Source organism: Rhincodon typus, chromosome 10, assembly GCF_021869965.1.
Source record: "Rhincodon typus isolate 14 chromosome 10, sRhiTyp1.1, whole genome shotgun sequence".
In the NCBI taxonomy this organism is placed as follows: domain Eukaryota; kingdom Metazoa; phylum Chordata; class Chondrichthyes; order Orectolobiformes; family Rhincodontidae; genus Rhincodon; species Rhincodon typus.
This window is the reverse complement of record NC_063341.1, coordinates 37,699,334-37,713,830: the sequence shown is the minus strand read 5'-3', so window position 1 is coordinate 37,713,830 and position 14,497 is coordinate 37,699,334. Positions and strand designations below refer to the sequence as shown.

The window sequence follows — 14,497 nt, the reverse complement described above, 5'->3', positions numbered from 1 at the left end:
AACATTAAATATCAGCTTTTATGGTTACATAATCTGAAGATTGCTCTTTTGAAAGAAAAAATAAACTTTCCAATGTTTTTTCCAATCAAAATACTCTGCAACGTAAGAGACCATGTATGCTTTTGCAATTTAACTTTATACCAACTTTGTCAAACAAGACAAAGTATTTCTCAGTTTTGGCCTCAGTGAATTTAGCTAGTAGATGAATAGTCCCAGCCAAGTCAAAACCTGAAGTTGGACTCCAGTTAATGTCTTAACTATCAGTTCTTCCTTTGTGATGAGAGTTTTTTTTTAATGCTATGCAATGAAAAAGATTTGGGTTCTTACTGAGGCAGCTGTCTGGAAGTTTATTAACAACTAATTGTACAATAACATAACATCTCAGACTTCCATACAGATATTTTTAATCAACCTGTTCAAACATGTTATGGCACACCTCTCGAGAAGGTGGGACCTGAACCTGGGTCTTCTGAGGTAGAGACACTACCATAGTGCCAGAAGAATCCTCTGTCTGGGGTTTATAGTTGCTTATATGATTATTACGTTATATACATAGTTGACTAGCTGACTAACAGAATAGCTGTTTATCAAGCTAGCTGCTAACTGACTGTCTGCTTGCTACCTTACAGAGGGTAAGGCACTCTTATTTTACAGTGTCACATGTTGTTATGTCACCGAGCTGTCTTATAGATAGATGCCTTTCTGAGATCTGCGCAAATAATACAACACCACCTTTTCTCCCTTTTAAGAATAAGAGATATACCCTGGTAAACATACAAGTGCCCATTAGTACATTATCTTTCATAGAATCGCTACAGTGTGGAAATAGGCCATTTGGCCCAACAAGTCCACACCAACCCTCACAGCCTCCTACCCAGACCCATCCCCCTATCACCCACCTAATTTACACATCCCTGAACACTTTGGGCAATTTAGCATGGCCAATCCACCTCGCCTGCACATCTTTGGACTGTGGGAGAAAACTGGATCACCCGGAGGAAACCCACGCAGACACGGGGAGAATGTGCAAACTCCACACAGACAGTCGCCCAAGGATGGAATTGAACCTTGGTTCCTGCCGCTGTGAGGCTGTAGTGTTAACCACTGAGCCACTGCGCCATCCCCATCTTTATACAGATGTTTGCTTTCCATCCTTATTATGCTGCTTCATGCTGTTTAAAAATGTCAGTATACAAATGATCCGTATTATAGCAAAATGCTTCTCTGATTTTGTTGGCTTCCCTCTTTTTTGTTTCTCTCCTTGTAAGGTTTCAAATTTGCTGCTTTCTTTCACGAAAAGAAATAACTGACAGTCCCTTTATATAGCATGCATACCAATAAGTAACTTTATTCTTGTGCTTGCATATTTTCCAAATAAAAACAAAATCACAGAATAAACGTGAAGAAAAAGCCTTAATGACATAAAGACGCCTTTCTTCTCGTTGCATTTCAAGTGGTATTTTATTTTGGAATAGTTTCTCTGAATTGGAGCTGACCTGGCTCTCTTATAACTGCCTGTTAAAGAAAATGGTCACACTGTCACCTCTTAGAGAGACAGTATCCACAACTCTTCCTCTGTTGTGCTTTCTGTGTTTTGGTATAGTTGTAGCCTTCAGTCTTAGTTATTAGATGTGAACATCAAGTTGAAGTTGGACCTACGATGGGTGAATTTTAAGAAAGTAAGTGCTCACAGCTGCCTCTGCTATTATTTTCTTTCAACTTTTGGTACCAACCTGCTGCTACTAGCCTTTAGTACTCACCTACCATCACCATCTTCTAGTGTTCATTTGCTTCTCCTGAGATGTGATGTGATTTTCTATCAGTTAGCCCAGGTAACATATATTATTAGCGACCATGTACACAAATATGACATTGAAAAATACTTACACAGACTGGGTTATAGGTATTTCTAATCAACCTGTTCAGACATGTTATGACACTTCTGAAATAGCTGGGACATGAACCCAGGGCTCCTAGCTCAGATGTGGGGACTCTATCACAGTGCTCCAACAGCCCTATTAGACTGGGTTTCTATTATATGATATATATAGTTGACTGGCTTTTATTGTTGATATTCATTCATGGGACATACGCATCACAGGCTAGGCCAACATTTATTGTAAATCCTTAATTGCCCTGGAGAAGATAGTGGTGAGCTGCCTTCTTGAACCACTGCAACCCTTGGCATATAGGGGTTTCCACAATACTGTTAGGAAATGAGTTCTAGGATGTCAACCCAACAACAGTGAGGGAACGCTGACAGACTTACAAATCAGGATAGTGTGTGAGTTGGAGGAGCACTTAGAGGTAGTTGTGCTCCCATGCATCTGCCACCCTTGTTCTATTTGGTAGAAGTTGAAGTTTTTGAATTTGCTATTGAAGATATTTTGATGAGTCACTGCAGTGCACTTTGTAGATAGTACGCACTGCTGCCACTGTGCAATGGTGAAGAAAGTGAATGTTGAAAATGAATGTGCCATCCTAAGACTGTAAGACTGTAAGAAATAGGAACAGGAGTGTGCCATTTTATCCCTCAATCCTGCTTCACCATTCAATAGGATCATGACATTCCTCACATCCACTTTCCTGCATTTCCCCCGTAACCCTTAATCCCCCATTGATCAAGAATCTATCCATCTCAGCCTTAAATACACTGAAGGACTCTGCCCCACAGCTCTCTGTGGCAAGGAGTCCCAAAGACTCTCAATTCTCCGAGAGAAGAAATTCTTCCTCATTTCAGTTTTAAATTCAGAAGTCACATGACACCAAGTTATAGTCCAACAGGTTTATTTGAAATCACAAACTTTTTGAGTGCTGCTCCTTAATCAGGTGAAGTCTTAAATTGGCACCTCTTTTTTCTGAGACTATATCCTCAGGTCCAAGACTCTCCCATGAGGGAAAGTATCCTCTCAGCATTTACCCTGTCAATCCCCATGAGAATTCTATATGTTTCAATTAACAGGCTGCTTTGTCATTGATGGTGTCAAGATTCTTGTGTGTAGCATTCATCCACACCGGGGAGAGCATTCCACCCCACTTTTTTACATGTCTTGTAAATGATGGACAAGCACTGGGGGCACAAGAGGTGAGTTACTCACCACAGAATTTTTAGACTCTGACCTGTTCTTGTAGCTACAGTATTTATATGGCTGGTCCACTTCACTTTCTGATGAAGGGCAAACTCTAACCTAGGAAGATTTAATTGTTATAATGCCATTGAACATCAAGGGGTGATGGTTAGATTCTCTCTTGTTGGAGATGTTCAATGCCTCACCACTTACTCAAGCCTGGTGTTGTCCAGGTCTTGCTGCAAATGAACATTGCCTGCTTCAACATCTGAGGCATTGTAAATGGCACTAGATATTGTGTGATTATCAGCGAACATCCCTACTTCAATATCATAATGGAGGGAAGGTCATTGATTAAGCGCTGAAGATGATTGGATCAAGGACATCAGCCAGAGAATCTCTTGCAGAGATGTCTGGCGCTGGGATTATTGACTTCCAACGATCATAGTCATTTTCCTTTGTGCTAGTTATGACTCCAACCAGCAGACAGGGTTTTCCCTCTAATTCTTGCTGACTCCAGTTTTCCTAGGGCTCTCTGAGGCCATAATCATTTAAATGCTGCCTTGAGGTAAGGTCAATTGTTCTTATCTCATACTGCCTAAATTTTCTCCCTCTTTGAGGCAGTATTTCCTGCTTTCTTTCATTCTTTGCTAACATTTCTTTCTGAATTAAATTTCAAGCTTCTACATTTATCTTGTTTTTCCTTTATTTTACTCTTTCCAATTCCAAAGTTTTCATCTATTTTTCTGTTTCTAACTTGAGCTGCTTAAATTCTTTTTCCATTTCAAGGTCCTTCATCTGCAAATTAATTCTGGTTAACTCAAGCTGCACTGTATCAGAATTTGGCTCTTCTTCAAATTCTAATTGATAGACTAATGCATCCTGTTTTAAGTTATATCTGCAGATTCTGGCTAATGCTATTAGCTTAACCTTTGCTAATTGTTGCAGATCACTCAGGGATAAATCATACCTCTTTTAAAAAAGCCTTAGCAATGGACAATGCCAATTTGTTTTCCTGTAGTTAAAATAAATTTACCATGAAATCTCTTAACGTAAACTTTAGCAAATTTGAGCACTAATATCCATCTGTAGACTTGAAACCCCACTAAGAAGCCCAAATTTTGTCACAATCTTGGCGAAAATCAATATTCTTTCAAAAGAGAACTCTGAAATTCCAGTTGTTTTTAATGAAAGAATGAAACTACGATATTCCAGTGTAAGCAAAATATTTTTTGCTGTGCAAGTCAAACAAAGCAAACACTAAACGTTTCTTAGCTAAACATGTTTTAACTGTATTCAAAAACTCAAAACCAACATAGTTAAACATGAATTAACAGGCAAATTGTGATTGATTTTTCTGTTTTGAGGTCCTTCATCCTTATATTGCACATTAAATGGCAGTTACAACTAGGACAGATCTAATGAGTTGGCCTAGCAACCCATCTAGCATATTATGTCATCAAACTTAGTTACAAAATCCTTTTAAACTCTGTCTTCTTCGTGAAGAATTTTAACTTCTCTCCTTTTAAGATTCAACTTGATCCTCAGTCAGCAGAACACAACTAAACCAAGATCCATAGGCGCATACTTCATCAAAGTGGTATGCAACTGAACAACCTCTTCAATTCTGTTTACACAGGTCTGGATAGTGTAGATCCAACAATGTTATCTTCAAGTAACAGAAACTGCTGTTGTAATTATTTTATTAAGGTACAGACAACAGAGTGGGTTGACAAGGGCAATGCAGTTGATGCAGTGTACCTGGACTTCCCAAGGTGTTTGATATTGTGCTGCACAACAAACCTGTAAGCAGATATTGTTCATGGAATACAAAGAATCAAATAGTAGCAACAAAGATATGAAATTGGCTGAGTTACAGGGCCCAAAGTATTAGCTAATGCATTTTATTTGGGTTGAAGAACTACAAAACTACAACAAACCTGTTGGGAACAGTGTTTTCCTGGACATATATTAATGACTGAAGCCTTTGTGTAAAGGGCACAGTTTCAAAGTTTATGGACTGTGCAAAACTTGGAAACATTATGAACTCTAAGGAGAATACTGTAGAAAATCAAAAAAAAAGATAAGTTGGTGGGATGGGTGGACAAATGGCAGATGCAGTTCAATTTGGAAAAATGTGAAGTGATTTGTTTTGGTAGAAAGAATTTGGAGAAACAAAATAAATAAAGGGCACAACTCTAAAAGGTTGCAGGAGCAGAGGAACCTCAGTGTACTTTAGTCATTGAAGGTGGTAGGACAGGTTGAGAGTGTGGTTAGTAAAGCACGGTGTCGTCGGCTTTACTAATAGGGGCAGAGAGTACTAGAGCAAGGAGATCATTTTGTACTTGTGTAATGTTTTAGTTCAGCATCAGTTAGAGTCCTGTGTGCAGAGTGCGCCTCTTTAGGAAGGATGTGAAGGCATTAGGAGAGTGCAGAAGACATTCATGAGAATAGTTCCAGGGATGAGTAACTTAGGTTACGAGGATAGATTGGAAAAGTTCAAACTGTTTTCCTTGGAGAAAAGATCTGAGAGGAGATTTGATAAAGGTATTCAAAATCATGAGGTGTCTGGACAGAGTAGACAAACTGTTTGTACTTGTGAGAGGATTGAGAACCAGACAATATGGATTTAAGTAATTGGCAAAGGAAACAAATGCAATATGAGAAAAATCTTTGCCACATAGTGACTGGTTAAGTTCTGGAATGCACTGCCTGAGAGTGTGATGGAGGCAGATTCAACTGAAACATTCAAAATGGAATTAAACTCTTATTTGACAACTATGACGTCCAGGGTTATGGGAGAAGGCGGGAGAATAACAGTAAGTGAGCTGTTCATTCAGAGAGCCAGTACAGACACAATGGACCAAATGGTCTCCTTCTGCACTGTAACAATTCTGCACAGTCTCATCTTCTGGAATTAGCTTCTGTTTCTTCAGGCTGCCTGTATTACACCACTGGACTCATCATCTTCTTCTACTGAGCTCTGGGTCCTTTTGTACGATTTTAATCAGGTTTAGTCTCCCCAGAAGTTTTAATTGCTAATCTCCATTTGAGCTTTAGTATGCTTGGAAACTAGGATGGTCGGTTCTCTTATCGATTTCCCTTTTCAATTTCCCTTCTCAGTTTAAGTTTATCTTTTCAATACTGGCTAAAGTAAAAAATATAAGCTTCAAAATTTCTGAAGAAGGGTCTAGGCCCGAAACGTCAGCCTTCCTGCTCCTCTGATGCTGCTTGGCCTGCTGTGTTCATCCAGCTCTACACCTTGTTATCCAAGCTTCAAAACTACATCTTATATCACATTACAAGCACTCTAAAAGCTGCAACATGTGACTTGCTGAGAGGTTCACCACTCTTTCAATGAAGGAACTTGTGAACTCGAAAACCTTGAGTCATTGAGGTGTACATGAGCTGGATGGCCTCTTCCACCTTCAGCCCTTGACCACAAACTACCGAAAGACCTGACATTTGGGGGCAATTCGTTATTGCTGGTCTTAATAGCTTCTCCTTTCTTGTGAAACCTGAGGCATCTGTGCACAACTAAATAGAACTGTGGAACTGTCTGTCCTCTCTCCTCCAAGGAACACTGCCCAAATCTGCTTCTGGAATCTCCTCTGGTACCTCAGAATCACACTCCTAAACTGGTGCCAATCTATCTAATCGTTTGTGAGAACCCACCATAAAAGCAATATCTGAACTGGTGGAGGTTATGCTTGTAAAATGTGATGGTACTTTTCCAATGTTCCACTACTGATGTTCTTGGATTGGTAAGGGAGCTTTCATATTGCGTCAACATGTGCACCTGTGGAAGCCATAGCTTTGAGAGTTAGCTCAGTGAACAGAAGCAGAAGCCTCTGCAGTACTGTTGCCTCACAATACAGCTGAATGCTGCTTGTACTGTCAGATTGGGTGAAGTGTAATGTACCCCTTTAATCATCACATTGATTAGAATAAGCACAATCGATGACACACCCATTCCACATTGCATGATTTCCTTGTGGCCTGAAAACCTAGCAGTCTTATGGCCCCCTCCTCCATGGTGCTGATTACAGTAGGTAGGGAACCCTTCCATCCATCTGTGCCTTCTGAAAGGTATTATGAATCCATTTTACAGCAAGAATGAAAAAGAACATGATAAGGCACTGTGTGATACCAGCTGCTTGTCTTCATTAGAAGTTGCAGGTTTCAGTGTAAACAAAAACAAAGTTGCTGAAAAAGCTCAGCAGGTCTGGTAGCATCTGTGAAGGAAAAAAACAAAGTTAACATTTCGGGTCTGGTGACTCTTCCTCAGAACTTCAGTTAACTCTGTTTTTTCCCTTCACAGATGCTGCCAGACCTGCTGAGCTTTTCCAGCAACTTTGTTTTTGTTCCTGATTTACAGCATCTGCAGTTCTTTTAGTTTCAGTGTGACACTGTTTTAAGATGAATCCTCAGCATTGTTACTGAGACCTTGGCGTTAATTCTTATTTTTTCTAGATTTAAAGGACAAGTCTTTTGGCTGCTTCATCAATGACCTTCCCTCCATCATAATGTCAGAAGTGGGAATTATTTACGATTGCATAATTTCAGCAACATTCCTAAGTTTTCAATGCTAAAGTAATCTGTGTCTCTATGCAGAAAAAGTGGGACAATTTCGACTGTTAGCTGGCAAACAACGTTCATGCCATTCATATGCCAGCCAATGACCATCTCCAAGACAGAATTTATCCATCTCATTTTTATGTTCATTCCATTACAATTGCTGAATCTTGCACCATTACTGTCAACTACTATCAATCAGAAACGGAACTGGACTAGACATAAAAATACTGTAGCCACAAAAACAAATCAGAGGCTAGAAATTTTGATGGGTAACTCAACTCCTGTTTCCCTAAAGTCTGTCCAAAATCTACAAGACTCCAGTCAGGAGAGTGATCAAAAACCCTCCAGTGGCCTGGATGAATGTAACTCCAACAACATTCAAGAAACATGACGCTATCCATGAAAAAGTAGCCTACTTGATTGTCATGTCATCCATCAAATTCAACATTTACTCCCTTCACCACCAAAGCAACAATGTATACTATCTACAAAATGAACTTGCAGTAACTCAACAAGCCTTCTCCAACTCCATCTTCCAATCTCATGACCTCTATAACCTAGAAGGACAAAAGAAGCAAATGTATGGGAACAATACCACCTGCGAGTTCCTTACTGACCATCCTAACTTGGAACTACACACTTCCTTTACGGCCTCTGGGTAAAAATTTTAGAACTCCCTTTCACACAGCACTGTGGGTATCCTTACACCCCAAGGACTGCCATTTCAGGAAGGTAGCCCACAATCACCTTCTGCAAGGCAATTAGGGATAGGTCGAAAATAAATGCCGGTCAAGACAGCTAGATATGCTAACATTCAATGAATGAATAATTAAAAACCCACCTCCCTCCCAAATCTCTGTCTTCACAATTTCAGGCAGTCTGTAGGTTTGCCTATTCTCCTAGAACGTATTCTCTTCAGATTTGGAAGATGGGTAGGCCTCTGAGTTGAAGAATTTTGGCTTTGATCTGTTCTTGGCAGTCTAAAGTCTATAAATCCCTTTAAAGCTTGCTTTCTCTCAGGGTGATTTCCTGCTGAGAAAAGACATTGCTCCATTTTAATATCTGAAAGATCTGAATCTCATGAATTTGTTTGTTCAGGACTCCCCTCTTGTTGAAACAAGCACTTTCTATTTTTCAGTATTCTGGAACTCCCCTAAGCAATTTCGTTTTGACTGACTCCTGAATTTGTGGACATTGGTCACCTATCTTTCTGATTGATTCCATGGAGTTGCCTGCACCACATTCTCAATCTGTGACTAGATTTTGATTTACAATCTTCTAAAAAGATTGTGTTGCAGTGCACAGAAACTTTACTTCAACTTGCCCTTTAGGTCAGATCCTATCATTTGTTCACAGTGATTGCCTTATTGGTGAAGCCAATATGTTCACTTCCTAACATCGGTTGTGGATTCATCAATTAGCTCGAGGAGTATACTGCTCATTTGCGATCTCATCATTTGTATTTCCTGAAAAACATCCACGGATCTTGCAGTCTGAAATTTCTTTAATGTTAACAGGAACACAATTTTGCAACCTTGCATATTCACAGGTTTGTTGTTGATTATATGAAACAAATTTCTTATGTTAACATGATTAATCTCCATAGATTCAGTTTCTGTATGGGTTCCACTTTGAGTCTAGGCAGCCCTGTCAAATTTTCTGATTGTTTTTTGACTAGCTGTTCCAAGACCAACTGTTTCTTGACCAGTAGTTTCTTGACTTTAATTAATTTTACCCCTTCTGCCATTTGAAGACAATTCAGGTCAAATCACATTTCTGTACTCAAGAATGAGAATTCTCAATTGTGAAGGAAATGTAAATTCTCTGCTGTCTAACATCCACTTGTGCTGCAGATTTGCTGCAGACAACCTTTATTCTGAAGTGCTATTCCTTCTGGACCAATGTGGTTGAACAGCTGTAGGCTGTTGACTGTGTTTCTTCAACCTAGGTACACTATCTGATAATGTAATGACACGTATTCCTGTGTTGAGCTTCAAATTATTGAGATGTCCATTGACCTATATATCTTCTTGATCTTCTTGCCAAAAAGCTAGACTCGGATCACCTGTTTTCACTAGCAATAGCTTTGGCTTTACTTCTACTGTAACCTGTTTTACCTCATTTTCTTTGTGTGAGTAGTTATTTGCCCCTTGCTGCTTAGTGATTATGTCTTATTTCGGCACATTTTCTGAAAATTATTTATTGACTTACAAATGAAGCATTTTTTGATAGCTGGGAATGGCTTGTGCCTGTGAGGTTTCCTTGCTCCACACTGAATGTTAGTATCTAATATTTTCCTTCTCTCTGTTTTGGCTACTCACGGGTGTTCTTCAGGTTTTTGAACTTTCAGAACTTAATGGTTTCTGCAAATCTCCTGTGATAAGGTTGACCATCTCCTGTTAGGATTGACCTCTGTTTCTTCCAGAATTCTCTTCACTTCCACCATCTGAATGGCTTTCTGTGAGTCAAATCGTCTTTCGAGTGTAATAAATCTGACAAAGAATTATCATCGATTCCAACAACAATACAGGGCTCCCTAGACTCAGCGTGGAACCCACACAGAAAACCAAATTGATTGAGATTAATCATGTTAACGTAAGAAACTTGTTTCATACTACCAACAACAATCCTGTGACTATGCCAGATTGCAAAACTGTGTTCCTGTTAACATTAACGAAAGTTCAGACTACAAGATCTAGGGATGTTTTAAACTTCCGTAGTCAAATTTTTCCATTGATCTGTAGGGATCATGAATGAAACTATCTACGTATTCCCCTCAATGCTGAATTACACTTGCTGAATCTTGACTTTTCGTATTTCTTTTTTCTAAAGTAGTTGTAGTTGTCAAGGGCTTGCAGTACTTCTTTAAATGTATATCTTGTTTGTTTTACCCCTCAAAAAGCTACAAAGTAACTAGCTGTAACCTCAATCAAATACAACAGTGTAAACAAGTTAGTCAAAAGCAGACTGAACCATGCCATTGGTACTACCTAAACTAACAGTGCCAACTCAGTGATGCAGAGTTAACTAGAGGCAAATGTCAGCCAAAAGTGCCCCATCACTTGTGGAATTTCTAAGGGTGCGGTGGGATGAGGAGGACATCTTGTAAGCATGACTATGGACTCTAACGAATGCAATAGCAAGTTGAATGGTTCAGATGGGTCTGGGATAGGAAGGGTGTCAGAGTACAGCAGATATTCCCTTTTGATTTCACGTGATGGTCACTCATCTCGTATGGGGCAGAGTACTCCCACCATCCTGGTGTTCTGTGCTCTGCACTGTTAAAGTAGGCAATGAGGTGGTGTGAAAGTTCCTAAGGAGCTGGTAGAATGGGAGTAGTTGTCTGAGGATAAGAATAAGGATAGTGACCTGGAAGAAGCTGCCCTGTGGATGACAGCGTTCAGCTGCATCAGGTGCTACAAAGGCAGACAGGGCCTATTTGACACGTGGTTCCAGCAAATGCTAGCTGGGTGCAGAAGACCATCATGAACTGTCCAGGTCAAGATGTGAGCATTTGGTTTGCATGGTGAGTGTGAACTGCTGCCTGTATTCATTTCCCTTTGTTCCCTTTTGCTGGCTGATAATAAAAGCTCATGTTTGGACTTATTCAAATGCATGCCTGTGTGCAATACTCCCAGTGGGCACTGAGGAAAGAATACTGGGGACTCAGCGAAGGCCTTCAGATAGGATGTGAGGTATTACAGTTACCCAGCGACAAGATTAACAGAATGGGGTTGCTTGTGTGAGGTAATGTCAGTCATACTGGCTATGTGGTGTGGGCATCATGGTTTTGTGGCTGCTGTGTTGTTATGCAGCCAGTGAGGGGCAACACCAGATTGCCAAAGATTGTCTGGGTGCACAACAACCTCTCAAGCATGGTGTGGAATAAGGGATGCCATTCTTTCTGCAGATATCCACTAAATGGTGAGATGTTCTGAGAACAGCATGTGGTAAGATGGGAACAGAATCAGAAATGAGGGATGCCATTGAGTTGGGTAGGTCATTAATGAGAGAAATTTGATCAGGTATGGTCAGAAATATTGCTGGGACTAATGGCCAGAATCCCTCCAAAAAAAATTTACACAACTTACACTTAGCTGAGACTACATAGGATTCAGCCCTATCTGTCCAATGCATATGCAGAGACTTATGAGAGTAATAAACCACTAATACATGAGAGGTCGCCTATAACTATTTCTGCTTCACAGAAATGACTATGATCAATCTGTAATGACTAATGACACAGTTAAGATTATCTCTGACCTGGATCTGTATCCTACACAGATTCACTGCATCCACCAGCAGCTTATGCACCTTGCGCAACTTTATTCCACCAGCAGCTGTCTCAACTTTAGATAATGTAACCTGGTTTATGTTTTATTATCTTGTATGCGAATGTGATCACTTTAAAAAGAGGTACATTGCTCTGGTTAGTTTAGGACTATGTTTTGCCCAATTGCAATTTCAGGTTTACCTTCAAAAATGCAAAATATTGTGAATGCTAGAGATAGGAAATAAAAACAAAGTGTAGAGAAACTCCAGAATGTCAAAGAACAGTCATATTGGACTTGAAATGTTAACTGTTTTTCTCTTCACAACTGCCAGACCTGTTCAATTTCTCCAGAATATTTTGTTTTTCTTTCAAGTTTACCTTCCTGTTTGGCCTTGTCTGGGTCCAGATTATTATATCTAATAGCCATCATACACTCAGTCTGTGACAGTTACATCCAGTAAGGCTTTGCAATCCATGCTGCCTTTGTCTTCTTTCAGGTCTGTCGTTTATTTGTATTTCCAAACATTTTTCTAAAACCTCTGCGTAGGATTTATTTTCTTTCATAATTTCCCAAGTTTAATATGCTTGCATGCTTCATATGGCATGTGCATAACAATCATGTTTAAGTGATAACTGGTCTCAAAGTGAAAGACTGTTGGAAACATTAACAAGGCACTCACATCATGAAACAGGAGACCGAACGTACCGTGGTGAGATTAATTTGCTTCTGCTGCTCACATGCAGCAATTTCTCGATACTCATGTGCTTTTAATAAGCTCCCATATGGCAAACTAGTTAAAAAAACGTCCAGGGGAATTTAGAAATTGGTTCAGTGGCAGGAAATAAAGGGCAATGGTTGTTAGATGTTTTTGTGATTGGAAAGCTGTTTTTGTTGGGGTTAGGTGCTGCTCTCTGCTTTTGGTGGTAATGTAATGTGTAGTAATGTGGATTTAAATCTAGCAGGCATTATCAGGAAGCTCGCAGTCAACACAAAAATTGGCCACAGATTGACAGTGAGGAGGTTAGCTGTAAACTACATAAAAAACATCAATGGGGGACTGGCCAGATGAGCAGAAAAGTGGCAAATGGAATTCAACCTGGAGAAGTGGGAGGTGATGCATTTGGGGAGGTCAAGAAAGACAAAGGAATACACATTTAATAGGAGAAGAAGAAAGTAATTGCATTGTCTTGGATTACCCTGTCCAGAGACCCCCGAAGATAGCTAGACAAGTTTGGTTAAGAAGTTATTTGAATAATTTCCTTTATTTGCTATGACATCGAATGTAAGAGCAGTATTACACTCACGCTCTATAAAACATTATTTCAGCCACATGAATGAGTGTTGCATGTAGTTCTAGTTGCTTCATTACAGAAAATATGTAATAGCACTAGAGGTCGCATGGGAGATTTACGATCACGTTTCCAGGCCTGCAATATTATGGGTATAAGATAAAATTGGGTAAGGTGTTGCTATTGTCCTTAGAACTGAGGTGGCTGAAGGGAGATGTGAATGAAATATACAATGCTTTGAGGGGCCTGAATAGAGAACTTATCACTCTTAGCAGAGGGGTCAGTGATTAGTGGGATTAGATTTAAAGTATTTGACAAGTCTAAGGGGAGATAAGGAAAATGTTTCTCACTCAGGAGGTAGCAGAGGCAGTAGTCTCAATTAATATAAAAAGTATTTCCATATGCATCTGATAACCTCCACGGAAACAGACCAAGTGCTGGAAAATAGAACTAGACTGGGTCGCTCATTTTTTTGGCCAGTTCAAATACGCAAGGTTTCTTTCTGTGCTACTACAGATTCTTCTACATTTTCTTACATATGCTAAGCAGTTGAAGAGAAGGAATGTATAGGGACAAGTGAAGAGGGCAGGGGAGTGGAATTATGTAGATTACTCCTTAGGACATACAGCACAAACATGATGGGTTGAATGGTTTCTAACAATTCTTTGATTCCACAGGGAGGTTGATTGCAAGGTCTAGTTTTTTTGAAGTGTTAACAGCAGTGTGATACAAACCATCCAGAAATTGATGTTGATTTGCAACTCACCCTATGTATAAGTGCTATATCATGTGTATTAGTGATATAGAATATAAACACACCACCAATTTTGCAACATTTTGTTTTCTTATTCATCCATAGAATTTGGTATCACTGGCTGGGCCACCATTAAGTGTCCATCCCTAATTATCCTTTAGAAGCTCAGCTGCCTTCTGGAACCACTGTTGTCCATTTAATGCAGGGACACCCACAATGCCATTAGGGAGGGAATTCGAGGATTTTGACCAAGTGACACTGAATGAATGGTGTTTTATTTCTAGGTCAGGATACTGAAGAGCTTGGAGAGGGATTTGCAGGTGGTGGTGTTCCCACGTGTCTGCTAGCCTTGTCCTACTTGATAGCAGTGATTGATCAGATAAGCATGTGATGTCTGAGGAGCCTTGGTGAATTTCTGCAGTGCATCTTACAGACAGTACATCCTGTTGTCACTGAGAATCTGTGGTGGAGTAAGTAAATATTTGTGGATGTGGTACCAATGAAGTGTGCTGCTTTGTTCTGCATGAACAAACT

General features: G+C 39.8%; 1 protein-coding gene across 2 annotated transcripts in view; it reads right to left on the bottom strand.

Moving 5' to 3' along the window:
* fggy (FGGY carbohydrate kinase domain containing) overlaps window positions 1-14,497 on the bottom strand; it is a 310,186-nt gene that overhangs the window by 89,469 nt on the left and 206,220 nt on the right. The window lies entirely within an intron of this gene.